A 17,949-nucleotide genomic window follows, 5' to 3' on the forward strand; every position below is an offset into this window, starting at 1 on the left:
TACCAAATAATTCAACTATCACTTTACCCACGAACGAGCACCCTTTTTTTTCTTCTTTTTTTTTTGTGTTTTTTAGTCCCCCCTTTTATAAGAAGGGGGGGTGGTGTAGGGTGTGCTTAAGTACGAAAAACCAAATAAAACGAAACCAGGCATCAAATTAAAATTTTATTTTCCTCGTCCAGGATGCACTCCAGCCCCTGCGGTGACCACCGGTCGCGGAAAGCCTCAAGCGTACCGGCAGACACCGCGTGCTCCATCTCCAGGGCCACCCGGGCGCGGAGCAACCCGCGAAAGAGAGGCAGACAGGCCGAGCGACCGCCCCCACGGACCGCGAGCATCCTGGACCTGTGGATATCCAGGATGCACTCCAGTTTCGTCTAGTTTTCTGGTGGGTCAGTGGCGGGTGGACTCCCTGCCGGAGGAGCTCAGGCCTTTCGCCTGGAGTACCACGCACCTCCGGTACCTGGGAGTCTACCTCGGCCCTGCCGAGGAAGCCTGGCCGGCGAACTGGGAAGAGCTGGAGGCCAAGGTCGCCGCTCGCCTGGCGTGCTGGACAGGACTGCTCCGAGTGTTATCCTACAGGGGTCGAGTGCTGGTCATAAACCAGCTGGTGGCCGCCATGTTGTGGTACCGGTTGGTCACTTTGACCCCACCCCCCGAGTTTGTCGCCAAGATTCAGAGGAAGTTCGTCGACTTCTTCTGGGCCAGAGGGATACACTGGGTCGCTGCCGCGGTCCTGAGTCTCCCGCTTAGGGACGGCGGTCAGGGGCTGGTGTGCGTCCGCACCCAGGTGGCAACTTTCCGCCTTTGGACGCTGCGGCGATACCTGTACGTTGAGCGTCCTCTTAGATGGCGTGCGCTGGCGACGTATTTTTTCCGCCAGCTGCACGGCCTGAACTACGACACGCAGCTCCTGTTCATCTCGCTGGTAGGCGGCCGCACGTCTTTGCAGGAGCTGCCTGTCTTTTACCAGGATCTGCTCAGGGTCTGGAACATGGTCGCCTCCGGTCGGAGCTCTCGCCCGTCAGGGGTAGCGGCCGTCCTGCAGGAGCCGCTGCTCGGGAATCCGTTCCTCCGCGATATCGGCTTCGGCCACTCGCGGCTGTCGGTGCGGAGGGCCGTGGCCGGTCGGGTGACCAGAGTCAGGGACGTCCTGGATGGCGGTGGGTCGGGTTGGTTGGAGCCGTGGGCGCTCGCCGCACGGATGTCCTCGTGGCGTGCCGGGGACGCGGCCATCGCCATCCGGGCGTTGAAATCGGCGCTCGGCCCTGACTCCACTCGGGATGTGGAGGCGGCTCAGGCGTGCGGAGCCATCCCGTCCGACCTGACCCCCGTTCGGACGGAGTTCCTCCTCGGCGCCAAACCCCGGAACCTCCCTCGGGGGGCCGCGCCTCACAACTTGAGTCGTCTCTCGGAAATTCCCTCCGTGCCGTTTCACACCGCGCGGAGGGATTTCCTGTACGGGCTGCTCCTGCACACCATCCACTTCCCCGCCCTCGTCTCTCGGCCGGACACGCCCTGGCGTACCATCCTGCCGTCCGGCGGAGACGGGGGTCCCCATTGGGAGGCTCTCTATACAGGGGTCCTCCCGTGTTACTTTGGGGATCTGGGGTGGAGGGTGGCGCACGGAGCAGTCGCGTGCAACCGGCGGTTACGCCATTTCACGGACACCCAGGCCGCTTGTGATTTCTGCGGCCTGGAGGAGTCCGTGTTCCATCTGTACACTGGGTTTGCGAGACTGCAGCCCCTGTTCCATTATTTGAAGGGGCTGCTCCTCAAGTTCTGGCTGCACTTCAGTCCCACGCTCCTGATCTTTGGCCGCCCGGTGAGGAGGGGGGCGGGCAGGTCGGTGGACGTCCTCGTGGGCCTGCTCCTGGGCCTGTCCAAGGTGGCCATCCACAGGTCTAGGATGATCGTGGTCCGTGGGGGCGGTCGCTCGGCCTGTCTGCCTCTCTTCCGCGGAATGCTCCGCGCCCGGGTGGCCCTGGAGATGGAGCACGCGGTGTCTGCCGGTACGCTCGAGGCTTTCCGCGGCCGGTGGGCACCGCAGGGGCTGGAGTGCATCCTGGACGAGGAAAATAAAATTTTAATTTGAACACTTGGTTTTGGTTTATTTGGTTTTTAGTATTTAAGCACACCCCACACCCCCCCTTCTTATAAAAGGGGGGCCTAAAGAGAGAAGAAAAAAAAAAAAAAATCCAGGCACCAATTAACAAAGGACAGAAGGTGGGGTGTGATTCCCAGAACCAATCAGAGCTTTGGAATACAGGTGGGATTGGAGAATTATTCTGTGATGCCATTGCTGTTGGTTTCTTTGACTTTCCTCAAACGGAATCTGATCACATCTCTGTTGGGTTGTCTTTGAGACACACCAGCTCGGCATTGGAGGTGTTTGTGGCTGAACTGCCACTGAGTGGAGAGCAGAGAGAGCAGGCCCTTGCCTGGGTCCCTTGGGGAGAAGGAGAAGGAGAAGGAGGAGAAACCACCATCAACAAGGAGGGAGGGTGAAGAAGAATACGACCAAACAGCAGCCGGGAGGGGTTGTGCTGCTGCTGCTGCTGGTTTGCGACACCGAACAGAGGGAGGAAGAGGAGGTCGGTGCAGTGAGGTGCGTCGGCTGAAGGTAGGGGGAGGAAGAAGACCTTAGAGGACAGGGGGTTCCCCCAAGTGTCTGGCCCAGGACAGCTGGAGCTGCCTGGGTGAAGTTACTTTTTTCAATCTTTGGAGGACTGAGCCTAGGCAGCTCCAGCTGTCTAGGGGAAGACATCTCCTCCCCCTGCCCACCGGAAGACAGACAGAAGAAGATCCACCTTTTAAGGTGCAACCCCGCCCCTCTTCCACCCACTTCTGCAGCAGCCTACCCCTGCAGACTCCCTCCTTCCCATTCCACCATCCATCCCTCCCACCTTCTCTTGCTCTCCCGGATATTCTGGGGGAAAATAAAACCAGCAAAGGGGCCCCTCTCCCAACCAAGCTCTGGGATTCGGGGAGAGAGGTTTCCTCAGGGCTTCTTTTAAAAAAGGCCTAAATTCATCAGTAGGCCCGAGACTTGGGGTGGGTGTGGCTCTCACAGTCATGGCGTCACCATCTTCGCCGGTGCCGGGACCCAGCAGGACGTATGCGGCGGTTACCTCGGGGGCCGCTCCTACAGTTCGTGCCGCTCCTGCTGGGCCGGCGCCTTTCCGCCTCATTACGAGGAAGCATGGGGTGAAGAGCTACGCCCACCCCAACATGACCATTGAGGCCTGCGTAAAGGCCATGGCCGAGGTTGTCGGCCCCTCGGCCATCGTCGCGGCCTCAAAAATGTACGGGAGGGCGGTGTTCTTCCTGAGGTCCGAGCGGGCGGTGTCCCTGGCCCTTAGTAAGGGGCTCACGGTTGGCGGGACCTTCCTGCCGGTGGACCCGCTGGAGGCCACCGCGCAGCGAGTCATTTTATCCAACGTCCCGCCTTTCCTGTCGGACGAGCTCCTCCTCCCCCACCTACGTCAACTGGGGGAGGTGAGGTCGGGGGTAACGCCGCTGCCGCTCGGACTCAGGGAGAACAGCCTCCGGCATGTTTACTCCTTCCGTCGCCAGGCATTCGTCAAGCTGGCACGGGAGGAGGTGACGGAGGGGGGCTTTAACGCCCTCCACGAGGGGACCCCTTACCGCGTCTTCTGGACGGCGGAGGGTGGGCGGTGCCATGCCTGTAAGGAGGTGGGGCACCTAAAGAAGAACTGCCCCGCCTCCCAGGCCGCCAAACAAGCTACGGCGGCCAAGGCTGGCGCCGCCACCGCTCCTCCCCCTAACCCCGCCCCCGCGTCGGGAGAGTCAACTGCGCGGGCGGAGGTTGCCGACGAGGCCTCCGCCGGGGGGGAAGGAGGGCACCCTCGGCCGCGAAAAGCGCTGAAGAAGACGAGGCACCAGGAGGCTGGTCCCCGGGACGTTAACGGTTCTAGCCAGCCCAAGGCCGTGGTCGTGACCGCGGCTGATCAACATCTCGCGGTCGCGACAGAGCCCGGGCTGGCGGGTAGTCAGGAGGGAGCGGAGGTGGGGGCCCCAGCAGACATGGGGCTCCCCCTCCCTCCGCGACCCTCCGGCAAGAAGAAAAGGCGCCACTCCCTGGAAGCGGGGGGGCAACCTGCTAAGGGACGGCCCCCCGTGGATGGGGAGTTGGCGCCACTCGCGGATCCTGCGGCCCCACCCGCTACATCTAAACAGCGGCGGGGGTCTTCTGCCTCTTGGGGGGAGGAGATCGTGCCCGTGCCGCCCGGGGGGGATGGAGAGACCCTGCTGATAGGGGGGGTCGCGGATCCGCCCATAGACATACGTACCCCGTTCACCGGGTCGGGCGTCCTGGGTGCCGGGGCGGGCGAGGCCGAAGAGGCCGGATTCGTCTGCCCTCGGCTCGACCTCTCCCAGGACCTGCTCGACCTGGTGGCGGGGTTTAATAAAAACATCTCACGGGCCGGGTCGGTCGGTGGCGACGTGGGTGGGGGGTCCCCCTCCTCCCAGTATCTGGGCACGGAGCCGGGGGAGGTGGGAGAACTGGAGTACACGTTCTCCCCCGTTTCCCCGGTTTGCCCCTATATCCGGGTGCCCGTTTTTCACCACCCGGAGGATGGGGAGGGTCCCCGGCCGGCGCCGCCCTCTGACCCAGAGCCCCCGGTAGAGCCCGGGGGGGACTCCTCTGCCGATGATCCTGGGGGTGGGATCGTGACAGAGGCGGGGCCGGCCGGCGCGGCCGTCTCGTTCTCCGCACCCTGTGCGGGGAGTGGGTCGGCCGCGAGCGACGATGATCCGGAGGAGGACGGGGACTCGGTGGTGGGCACTGGGGAGGATTTGGAGTTCACCACCAGTGAGGTGGTGGACGCCCTCGTGCCCGGCACCGAGTCTCCCCTCATCCCCGTTGAGGAGCTCCGGGATTTTTGTCCGTTTGGAGCCATCGTCGCGATGGCGTCCGGCTGGACCTCGACCGTTGGTCGGAGCCGGCGCAGTTAATCCGCTCGGTCCTGGCCGCCGTCGCGTCCGTGGCCGTGGAGGGGGGCGGCGGCAGGGTCGGGTTGCGCCGGCTCAGGTTTCTCCTCACCGGGCTCTTGAGGGAGTGGCGGTCGACTAGCGGCCCCGCTCCCTCCGCGCGTTAGGTTTAAGTAGGTTGCGCTGTGCTCTTGCCATGGAGATAACCATAGCCAGCCTCAACATCAACGGCGGCAGAGACGCCCGCCGTAGATTTGACAAGTTCTCGGTCCTGCGGGACGGGAAGTATGCGGTGTGCTTTCTGCAGGAAACCCACACCGTTCCGGGAGACGAGGCCACGTGGATCCTGGAATGGGGAGGGGGGGTCTACTTGAGTCACCTCGCCAGCGTTTCGAGCGGGGTGGCCATCTTGTTGGCCCCGACTTTTCAGCCGGAGATCTTGGGGGTCAAGGAGCCGGTGCCGGGCCGCTTGCTCCACGTGGCCCTTCGCCACGGGGACGTGCCGCTTCACCTGGTGAACGTGTACGCCCCCTGGTCCGAGGGCGAGCAAGTGAGCTTCTTTGAAGAAGTGTCCACTTACCTGAACTCCGTCGACGCCGGCGAGTGCATTATCCTCGGGGGGGATTTTAACCGTACCCTCGAGGCGAGGGACCGCTCCGGTCCCGCGGATCACCGGTCGGCGACGGGGAAGTTGAGGGACCTGGTCGGGTCCTTCGACTTGGTGGACGTCTGGCGGAATCTCCATCCCGACTCCGGCCAGTTCACCTTTGTGAGGGCTGCAGGAGGGAGCACCAGAATCGACCGCCTGTACGTTTCGCGGGCGTACGCCTCCTGCGTCCCGTCGGCCTCCATCCGGCCGGTGTCGTGCTCGGACCACCACCTGGTGTGGATGGAGCTCGCTCTGCTCCGCGCCCGGTCAGGGTCCGCGAACTGGCACTTTAACAACCGGCTGCTGGAGGACGCGCGGTTCCGGGACTCGTTCCGTCTGTTCTGGAGCGACTGGAGAGGGAAGCGGGGAGGCTTCTCCTCCTTGAGGCTATGGTGGGACGTGGGCAAGGCTCACGTCCGCCTCTTCTGTCAAGAGTACGCTAGGGGGTCGACCAAGAGGCGGGAGTCCGAGGTCAGGCGGTTGGAGCAGGAGGTGCTTGGCCTGGAGTCCCGTCTCGGTCAGGCCGCCGAGGATCCGGCCCTGCGGCAGGTGTACGAGGAGAGGAAGGACGCTCTGAGGGACCTGCAACTGGTCGGGTCCCGAGGAGCGTACGTGAGGTCGCGGCTCCAGCTCCTGCGGGACCTGGACCGCGGCTCTCCCTTCTTCTACTCGCTGGAAAAGCGGCGGGGGGCTCGTAAGCAGCTCCTTACGCTGCTGGCCGACGACGGGTCCCTCGTCTCGGACCCGGAGGGAGTCAGGGCCCGGGCTCGATCTTTCTACGAGGCTCTGTTCTCTCCGGATCCGTCCAGCGAGGAGGCGCGCAGAGTTTTGTGGGAGGACCTGCCGAAGGTCGGCCCGGAGGACGCCGACAGTATGGACGCTCCCCTCAGTTTGGCGGAGCTGACGGGCGCCCTCCACCAGCTCTCTAGGGGCAAGTCCCCGGGGCTGGATGGGCTGACCGTGGAGTTCCTCAGGGCCTTCTGGGACGTCCTGGGGGGCGACTACGCGCGGGTCCTGGGGGAATGTCTGGCGACCGGGGAGATGCCCCTTTCGTGGCGCAGGGCGGTCGTGGTCCTGCTGCCTAAGAAGGGGGATCTCCGCAACCTTAAAAACTGGCGCCCGGTCTCCCTCCTCAGCACGGATTATAAGGTCTTTGCCAAGGCGATGTCTGCTCGCCTGGGCACCGTGCTGGACCACATGATCCACCCCGACCAGTCCTACACGGTCCCGGGCCGAAAGATCCACGATAACATCCATCTGGTCCGGGACCTGATCCACCATTCCCAGAGGGCTGGTCTGTCGGTCGCCTTCCTTTCCTTAGATCAGGAGAAGGCGTTCGACAGGGTGGATCACGAGTATCTATTCGGGACTCTGCGCGCTTTCGGGTTCGGGTCGCATTTCGTCGCCCGGATCCGACTTTCTGTACGCCGCCGCGGAGTGTCTGATTAAGGTTAACGGATCCTTGACGGCGCCCCTTCGCTTCGGGAGAGGAGTGCGTCAGGGGTGCCCCATGTCCGGCCAATTATACACCGTCTGCGTGGAGCCTTTCCTGCGCCTCTTGCGCAAGAGGTTGTCGGGACTGGCTCTGCGCGAGCCGGACGTGGAGGTCGTCCTTTCGGCTTACGCCGACGACGTGCTCCTCGTGGTCACCGATCCCCTTGACTTGCGGAGGATGCGCGAGTGCCAAGAGGTCTACTCTGCGGCGTCTTCCGCAAGGATCAACTAGGAGAAATGTTCCGGACTCCTGGTGGGTCAGTGGCGGGTGGACTCCCTGCCGGAGGAGCTCAGGCCTTTCGCCTGGAGTACCACGCACCTCCGGTACCTGGGAGTCTACCTCGGCCCTGCTGAGGAAGCCTGGCCGGCGAACTGGGAAGAGCTGGAGGCCAAAGTCGCCGCTTGCCTGGTGCGCTGGACAGGACTGCTCCGAGTGTTATCCTACAGGGGTCGAGTGCTGGTCATAAACCAGCTGGTGGCCGCCATGTTGTGGTACCGGTTGGTCACTTTGACCCCACCCCCCGAGTTTGTCGCCAAGATTCAGAGGAAGTTCGTCGACTTCTTCTGGGCCAAAGGGATGCACTGGGTCGCTGCCGCGGTCCTGAGTCTCCCGCTTAGGGAGGGCGGTCAGGGGCTGGTGTGCGTCCGCACCCAGGTGGCAACTTTCCGCCTTCGGACGCTGCGGCGATACCTGTACGTTGAGCGTCCTCTTAGATGGCGTGCGCTGGCGACGTATTTTTTCCGCCAGCTGCACGGCCTGAACTACGACACGCAGCTCCTGTTCATCTCGCTGGTGGGCGGCCGCACGTCTTTGCAGGAGCTGCCTGTCTTTTACCAGGATCTGCTCAGGGTCTGGAACATGGTCGCCTCCAGTCGGTGCTCTCGCCCGTCAGGGGTAGCGGCCGTCCTGCAGGAGCCGCTGCTCGGGAATCCGTTCCTCCGCGATGTCGGCTTCGGCCACTCGCGGCTGTCGGTGCGGAGGGCCGTGGCCAGTCGGGTGACCAGAATCAGGGACGTCCTGGATGGCGGTGGGTCGGGTTGGTTGGAGCCGTGGGCGCTCGCCGCACGGATGTCCTCGTGGCGTGCCGGGGACGCGGCCGCCGCCATCCAGGCGTTGAAATCGGCGCTCGGCCCTGACTCCACTCGGGATGTGGAGGCGGCTCAGGCGTGCGGAGCCATCCCGTCCGACCTGACCCCCGTTCGGACGGAGTTCCTCCTCGGCGCCAAACCCCGGAACCTCCCTCGGGGGGCCGCGCCTCACAACTTGAGTCGTCTCTCGGAAATTCCCTCCGTGCCGTTTCACACCGCGCGGAGGGATTTCCTGTACGGGCTGCTCCTGCACACCATCCACTTCCTCGCCCTCGTCTCTCGGCCGGACACGCCCTGGCGTGCCGTCCTGCCGTCCGGCGGAGACGGGGTTCCCCATTGGGAGGCTCTCTATACAGGGGTCCTCCCGTGTTACTTTGGGGATCTGGGGTGGGGGGTGGCGCACGGAGCAGTCGCGTGCAACCGGCGGTTAAGCCATTTCACGGACACCCAGGCCGCTTGTGATTTCTGCGGCCTGGAGGAGTCCGTGTTCCATCTGTCCACTGGGTGTGCGAGACTGCAGCCCCTGTTCCATTATTTGAAGGGGCTGCTCCTCAAGTTCTGGCTGCACTTCAGTCCCACGCTCCTGATCTTTGGCCGCCCGGTGAGGAGGGGGGCGGGCAGGTCGGTGGACGTTCTCGTGGGCCTGCTCCTGGGCCTGTCCAAGGTGGCCATCCACAGGTCTAGGATGATCGTGGTCCGTGGGGGCGGTCGCTCGGCCTGTCTGCCTCTCTTCCGCGGAATGCTCCGCGCCCGGGTGGCCCTGGAGATGGAGCACGCGGTGTCTGCCGGTACGCTCGAGGCTTTCCGCGGCCGGTGGGCACCGCAGGGGCTGGAGTGCATCCTGGACGAGGATAATAACATTTTAATTTGAACACTTGGTTTTGGTTTATTTGGTTTTTAGTATTTAAGCACACCCCACACCCCCCCTTCTTATAAAAGGGGGGCCTAAAAAGAAAAAAAAAAAAATATGCCCGTTTCTGCAAGGACTGGAGAACAGAGTTGATCAGGAAAATTAAAATTCTTATTTGACTCTGGTTATTGATTTGTATTAAAAATAAAGTTGTCATCCAAAACCTACCCCCAGCCAATGGGGCTTAAATAAAATCAAAAGCAAAAGAAATATATAAATAACCCGTTTAGGAGACACTGGGTTTGCCCTCGTGTCATCAACCCAAAATAAAGGATATCTAACAAAGGGGCACAACTAATAAACACCAAAATCAAACAAAAGACAAAGAAAACTTAGCAAATTAACTCATAATATTATTGGCAGTGTCTACCATACACTCCAGTCCCTGCTGTGCCCATCGGTCGTGGAAGGCCTCAAGTGTACCTGCAGACAACGCGTGCTCCTTCTCCAGGGCCACCCAGGCATGGAGAAAGCCGCGGCAGAGAGGTACGCAGCCAGAGCGACAGCCCCCATGGGCCATATCCAACCTGGACCCGTGGCTGGTCACCTTGGCCAGGCCCAGGAGCAGACTCATGAGGAGGTCCTCCGACTTGCCTCCCCCACTCCGCACCGGGCAGCTAAAGATCAGGAGCGCAGGACTGAAGTGCAAAATTCAATTAACTGTGATGCTGAGACAATATTCAAAGCAATCAAGTAGCCTTGAGTGAATTTGCAAACCAACCATTGGACAGAGAAATGGAAATTCCATCCCATGGATGGTGGGAATCGCCCCCAGTTCTAATATAGAGAATGGGTGTGTCTGAGGATTGGCAGCATGGGGGCATCAACTGGGCAAAGCATTGTGGGATGTGTCATTTTTAGTTTTGATTCTCATGAAATGTTGTTTGGTAAAATTCAGGATATTCAGCGAGAATGAGAGGGAGTGAAGATTACTGAATGCAATGTCACCCACACAAACATCTCCATTTGTGTCAGCTGTGGCTCAGTGGCAGCACTCTCACCTCAGAGTCAGAAGGTTGTGGGTTCAAGTCCCACTCCAGGGACTGGAGCACAAAGTCTAGACTGATACTTCAGTGCAACACTGAGGGAGTGCTGCACTGTCAGACATAAAAGCATAAGAAATAGGAGCAGGAGTAGGCCATATGGCCCCTCGAGCCTGTTCCGCCATTCAATCAGATCATGGCTGATCATCGACCTCAAATCCACTTTCCTGCCCAATACCCATATCCCTTGATTTCCCCTTGAGTTCAAACATCTATCTGTCTCAGCCTTGAACATACTCAACAACTCAGCTTCCATGGCCCTCTGGGGTAGAGAATTCCAAAGATTCACAACTCTCTGAGTGAAGAAATTCCTCCTTGTCTCACTCTGAACGGCCGACCCCTTATACTGCGACTATGCCCCCTAGTTCTAGACTCTCCAACCAGGGAAAACAATCTCTCAGGCCTGTCAAGCCCCCACAGAACCTTATATGTTTCAATGAGATCATCTCTCATTCTTCCAAACTCTAGAGAGTTTGGGCCCATTCTACTCAACCTCTCCTCAGAGGACAACCCTCTCATCACAGGAAATAATTGAGTGAACCTTCACCTCGAAGGCAAGTATATCCTTCCTTAGATAAGGAGACCAAAACTGTACGTATTCCTCCAGGTGAGGTCTCACCAAAGCCCTGTCTAACTGTAGTAAGACTTCCTTAGTCTTGCACTCAAACCCCCTTGCAATAAAGGCCAACATGCCATTTGCTTTCCAAATTGCTTGCTGTACCTGCATGCTAACTTTTTGTATTTCTTTGTACGAGGACACCCAACATTTCTCTGAACACCAACATTTACTAGTTTCTCACCATTTAAAAAATATTCTGTTTCTCTATTCTTCCTACCAAAGTGAATAACCTCATATTTCCCCACATCAGATGTGCCATCTTTCAGATGAGACATTATACTGAGGCCCTCTCTGCTCTCTCAGTTGCCTGTAAAAGATCCCATGGCACTAATTTGAGGAGGAGCAGGGGAATTCTCTCCAGTGGCCAATATTTATCCCTCAACCTACATCACTAAAGCAGATTATCTGGTCATTATCACATTGCTGTTTGTGGAACATTGCTGTGCACAATTTGGTTGCCCCGTTCCCAACATTACAACAGTGACTCGACTTCAAAAGTACTTCATTGGCTGTGAAGCACTTTGGGGCGTCCTGAGGTTGTTAAAGGTGCTATAGAAATGGGAGTCTTTCTTTCTTTCTATTTTCTCCATCGTGTTCCTTTTATGATCAGCGTTCAATGAGGCTAAAGAATATTTAAATCTGATTGAAATGAGACTCTGATGTTCTCTAACAGTCTGGCTCATCACATTGGTGTTTCTCTGAGATCCAAAGTCTTGACAGCTGGTTTCATTGCAAAATGGTTGAGGTTTTCAGTCCTGGATTATGTGATGAGATATGTTGCCTTGGAATAAAACTTTTTTTTTTAGATGGGCTGGAGGGGATGGAAGTGATTCACAGCTGGAGCCACCAATCATTGTACAAACACTAGTCTTTTGGGAGATGCAACCCATGAGCATCGTTGACCCACATGAACTGGAAATATAGCTGGTATTTATACCTGTATTGGCCAGAAAGGATCCAAGATGTAGCGAATGACCTGCAGTCATGCAGAGCTTCGACCAAATGGATGGACACCACAAGTTCATCCTCAACAGCCAGGCAGGTGCACACCAGAGACTTCAATTAATTCCTTTGATTCCTGGCTCTGCGAGTACTTGATTTATGCTTTGCACAGGACCTTTAAATTATGTATGGAATACTTGTAGGGAGTCTACCTACAAAGAAGCAGAGCTCTGCCTCGTTGTAGGCAGACTGTAGGAAACATCAGTCGGGCACGGGGTGATTATTAACCTAATAGTCTGTATGGTGTGAACAGTTAACCAGTGTTAGCCCAGTTGAAATCTGTGGAGGGAATACTTGCAGCTGATGCACATGGAAGTTCAGCACATTAAAGACTGGTTTGTCTGAACAATGAAGCCATCAAACCCACCAGCAAATCCAACCCAACTCGGTTGCTGCTCAGCAACATATGAAATGTTTAATATGACATCATATACTTCTAACGTATCCAGACAGTTAAAAAGGTTTTTTTGGGTTCACAAAACTGCAATCCTCTACTACATTCTTAACTTCAGTTGTAAATTCTGGATAATTACAGCTATTGCATCCAGAGTCTTTGAATCCACTCCTAAGTGTGAAGGAGACAAAGGGAGAGCTGGTAGGATTTGGAAAGGATGATAGATTTATGGAGGAGCGATTGTATTGACTTTATGAATTGATGGATGAGTGGTGTGGAACAACAAAAAAGTTACAATATCTAATATTTTGTTACATCAAAGACAACATACAATACCAGTGACAACAGTAACTTCTATTACAGAATTGCTCTTTACTTCTGCTTTCAACACAATCATTCAAATGCATGAATGAAATTTGCATTCAAGGTTTACACAGAATTGAAATTTGACCTTCAACACGTGGCCCTGAACATCTAATTCTTCAGAATTACTCCAAAAGGGAAGAAAAACAACTCAGAAATGAACCCGACACTGGAGCTGTTAAATGTCATTAATCTGAAAAAGCTACTACTCAATTTAAGAGACAAAACCCAGTGCAATGTTAGAAACAGTTTATTTCCAGTTAATGACAATTACACATCAAGAGTCCAGATCTCACCTCTTTGTAGAAAGTCAAAAGCTATCAATCCTACAGGATGGGGGTCTGACTAGACTATAAACAGGAGTACTAAACACAATAGGCTTTATCCCTGCAGTCAGTTTAATCACTCTCCCCCAATGTGTGCTTGTCAAACAGGTACACTCCCATGCCATTCTCAGGGGCTCCCAGTCTCTTCAGGTTGGTGATGTGATCTCCAAGCTTCTTGATCATCTTCACTTGTTCATCCAAGTAGTGGGTCTCCAGGAAGTCTCACAACTGGAAGAAAAGATGGAGAATAGTTATGTCCAGCAGGAGATATCGTGGAACATCTAAGTTTCCCCTCGAGCGTTTGGATTTTAATCCTCTTGGTCTGGAGGATTGGCAAGTGTTGCACTTCAGATTGATGCATTTTTTGCATCATTGGAGCAAACTTACTGTACAGTAAGTGCTTAGATCCTGGGGTCACTGGGACACACTTACTGCAAATATACACAATAGGCCAACTTGCCTGTCTCCCCCCTCCCCAAAAAATTCCAAGAAAGACACAAACAAACAAACCGATTAGGAATGAAGATCTTTTGAATAGGCTCAAGGACAGCAAGGTTCCTCCATCTCTAACTTACCCAAAAGCCCACATTAACAGCATTAGGAACTTACATGAGGGTCTGTCCTCAGTGGACAGTTTGTGCAGATCCAGCAGACTCTGGTTCACATCCTTCTCCATCTGCAGAGCTCTCTGCATCGCCTCCAGACCATTGCTCCACTCATCCTGCTCTGGCTTCTGAAAAGGAAGTCTCAGCCAGTTCACTTAATGGATTAAACAAACGAACAATACACCAGAAAGCTTTGAAGGAAAATAGGGTGGAAAAAGTAAAAGTCCATGTTACCATGAACCAATTGTGTTAAGAATATAGAATTACTGAATTAAGCCATCACAACCACAAGAGTCAAATTAATGACAATTAGTATCGATGCATTTAAAGGGGAGCTCGACATGTACATGAGTGCAAAAGAAATAGAAAGATATGCTGATCACATTCGATCAAGTAAAGTGGGAGGAGGCTTTTCTGGAGCATGGAGATAAACATAGACCAGTTGGACCAAATGACCTGTTTCTGTGAAGCAAATTCCATATAAATTGGAACAAGCAAAGTGGTGCCATGTAAAAGACCACTTGTTTGCTGAACCCAACCTGGATATCCTCCAAGATGATTCTGGAATTTCAGCAATTTCTCAGCATCCTCATGTTTCTCCTGTGACTGCTCCTTGAAGAACTTGACAAAGTGATGCAGGGCAACATCATCCCGGTCAAAGTAATAGGACTGTGGAGAGATCAAAAGTAGTTGGATATCTCAAAGACCAATCATGGGTATTGTACATGAAGCCAACTTCAATATTTTGCTTTCTGGCTCACTCAACTGGTCTGCAGATTGTTATGAAAACTAGCACAGGCCAACTTGCTTCACTAATCTGGTAAAGATGGTGGATAATTTCATTCCCAGCAATTGGGAAGCTAGCCAATGGAAAATAATCACCAATTCAGCTTTAATTAAAATTTTACTTGAATATGCTCACAAATCAATACTTGCTTAACGTGAAATTATGACACTCAATAGTATATCTGGAAATTAGTGAAGGACCAATAATAACATTCCTTTCACCAGGATCATGCCCCCATTGAATGCAGTGTATTCCAAAAGTAAATTTGAAGAAGCTCAGAGCCCAGGAACGTGAGTCAGAGATTGAAGAAACTCAGCCTATATTACAATTACTGTAAGGAACAGGGAGACAGTTTGTTTATAACAATTCAATTTAACTTGCACAATTACAGGTTTCAAAAATACACCCACTGTACATAGATTGAGGGATTGAATAGGGTCCAAAAAAAAGACTCACTATGGAGAGATAAACATAGGAGGAATAGAGCTCCATATTGATCTGCTTGTTGACACCATCCTCACTCCTTGTGATAGTTCTAACACACCTGGGAATCCATTCTAACTGTCTAAGAAGGTATTTTAACTAGCTGAACCAGGCTAACGTCTTCCCAAACTCTTTTTTTTTTCTTTTTTTTCTTTTTCCTATTAGGCCCCCCTTTTATAAGAAGGGGGGGTGTGGGGTGTGCTTAAATACTAAAAACCCAAACAAACCAAAACCAAGTGTTCAAATTAAAACTTTATTATCCTCGTCAGGATGCACTCCAGCCCCTGCGGTGCCCCCCGGTCGCGGAAAGCCTCGAGCGTACCGGCAGACACCGCGCGCTCCATCTCCAGGGCCACCCGGGCGCAGAGCATTCCCAAACTCTTCTATTTATATGTCTGGGGACAGCCTGCCTGTAATACAAGGCGTGGCATTCCCGATGATGAGTAAAAACTCACACTAGCCATTCAGAGCTCTACGCCCACTGAGGACACCAATCAAGAAAGAGGCGTAGTCGAGATTGTATTTAAGGCCAATCAGAACATTTTTTTTTCAATTAAGTAGATTTGTTTTGAATCAGGTTGACTTTTTTTGTATGTTTCGATCCCCTTTTATGAGATTGAGGGAGGGAGGTTCAGGATGTAACTTTATTTTTTTTTTAAATCCAAAAACTAAATGATAACAGAGTCAAATAATAATTATAATTTTTTTTTTTATGGGCAGTCAGCTTTTTTTGTGTGTTTTAGGCCCCCCTTTTATAAGAAGGGGGGGTTAGGGTGTGTTCATGTGCAGTAAATCCAAAAAATAAATAAGTGTCAAATTATAATTTTATTATCTCGGCCCAGGATGCACTCCAATCCCTGCGGTGCCCATCCGTCGCGGAAAGCCTCAAACGTACCGGCAGACACCGCGTGCTCCCTCTCCAGGGCCATCGCGGTGCGAAGAATGCTGCGGAAGAGAGGCAGACAGTCGGAGCGACCGTCCCCATGGGCCGGGTCGAGCCTGGACCTGTAGATGACCACTTTGGACAGGTCTAGGGCCAGACCCATGAGAATGTCCTCCGACTTGCCTGCGCCCCCCCCCCCCAAACTCCCCACTCCCCTCAACGGGTGGCCAAAGATCAGGAGCGTGGGACTGAAGTCCTCGTGGGTCTGGTCCTGGGCCTGTCCAAGGTGGCCATCTACAGGTCCAGGCTAGACATGGCCTATGGGGGGGGCGGTCGCTCCGACTGTCTGTCTCTCTTCCGCAGCATTCTCCGTGCCCGGGCGGCCCTGGAGAAGGAGCACGGAGTGTCTGCCGTTATGTTTGAGACCGGGGACTGGAGTGGATAGTTGATTACGACAGTGACATTTTGGTTTCATTCGGTTTCATTGCTATGATTGGGTGTGCCACAAGAAAAAATTCTTACAGCACTTGAATAGGTTTTCGGGGTTCCTGACACTGGGGCTCAAAGACCCATTAGAAAAAAAGAGAAACTCAGTGTCTCCTTCTTGTTCAATTAAAAGAGTAACATTGAGACAATGGCACCGAGGGACTGGATAGCATGCTCGTAGTGGAAGGAATATTATTTATTGAAGAGAGTGACTCAGGCTGACTGAAGCACAGGGACATGGACACACAGGCTGCAGACTGCACAGTGTTACAAGGGGACATGGGAATGGGTGGGATTCTGGGGAATGGGGGAGATGGGGAGAAAAGAACAGAACAAATGAGGAGCAGGGGGAGAAATCATTAGAAAGAGAGGTTAAAAAACAGACAGGTCACAGAATAAAAACAAACAGCAGGTTAAAATGAAGTGAAGAAACTTATGAAATAGAACAAGAGAAGTGATTGAATGAAAGGAGGATCCTGAAGATATTGGGTTTTTGTGTGTTTTTCCTTTTTTTTTGGTGTTTTTAGGCCCCCCCCACTTTTTTCAGGGGGAGGGGTTAGGGTTTTTTTCCGTTCGTGTGATGAGAAAGCAGCTATTTGATTGGCTGCCAAACATTTATCATCAGTGATGTCACATCCTGTAGTTAAAGATGGGTTGGGTCTGAAAGAATAAATATAGCAGCTTAGGTTTGAGGTCCTTATGTTCATATTGTTTATAGTCAGTTGCTGGTCTATTTAAAAAAAAGTAGTTTGGATGGCTTCTCAAGTGTGTCAGAATTACCACAAGGAGTGTGAGGATGGTGTCAACAAGCAGACAAATATGGAGCTCTATTCCTCCTATGTTTATCTTTCTATGGTGAGCTTTGGGTTTCTTTGGGTATTTTGTCTTATTAACTAATGTAGACTTACTGAATTCTAGTGAATTAACCTTTTAAATTCAGTAAAATAATTGAATTTGCTGTTCTAATATTTCTTTTAAGTATCTTTATAGTTGTGATGTTTCATTATCCTTTCAAATGGATTGTCTGGGTCCTTTTTTATATAGTTTCCATGTTGGAGTTTACATTGAGACTGTGAAATGCATTCCCCACTCCCCCCAAAAAAAGCCTATTCAGTACATTGGCCAGTGAGTGTCTTTTGAGTTACAGGTGACTTGCCCATAGTTGGGGTCTTTGAAACACCTGTGGTGAAATCTTTAGTCAAAACACAAATCCATGGGCATTCTTAGCCATAGCTCCATACTCTTGATCTTGTAACCTGTCTTTTCCAGCCAAAAGCTTAATTGAACTTCTCAAAGTTTCTAAAATCAAATTGGGAATTTTCAAAATGGGTGGAGTTTCTTGCTTAATGAAGGGAGTTTTGTTCAGGTTTGGGATGGAGTGTAACCCTTGTCTGTACAATAGCAAGAAACTTGTAATTGATGGAATGTATAGAACACAGTGGAGAAATGTGTGCCTTTTTTAATCAAGTAAGGCTGACATTGGGTTGCTCTCTGTTGTTATCAGGAAAGTGCCCAATTGCTACAAAGCAATGAACATAAAGCCTAATATGAGCAAAAGGAAATTTATATCTCACTCTTCACTGGTGCCTACTGGTCATGGCCTCAAATGAGTGTACTGGTGGACACTGCATGCTCCCTCTCCTGGACCACATGGGACTGGGCAAGACCATGAACGAAGGAGGTCAGCCCTCCTTGGGCTGTGCTGATCCTTGACATGTGAATAGGGGGTGGGGGTTTGTGGTGAGTTCAGATTATTGATTTGGAAAAGTTTTTCAGATGTCAAATGTACATCTAAATTTTCCCTGATTTAGTGATCTGAACTAATTTGAGTTTTATCCTCTCACATTGTTTGTCTCTGTT

Source organism: Heptranchias perlo, chromosome 35, assembly GCF_035084215.1.
Source record: "Heptranchias perlo isolate sHepPer1 chromosome 35, sHepPer1.hap1, whole genome shotgun sequence".
Classification (NCBI taxonomy): Eukaryota; Metazoa; Chordata; class Chondrichthyes; order Hexanchiformes; family Hexanchidae; genus Heptranchias; species Heptranchias perlo.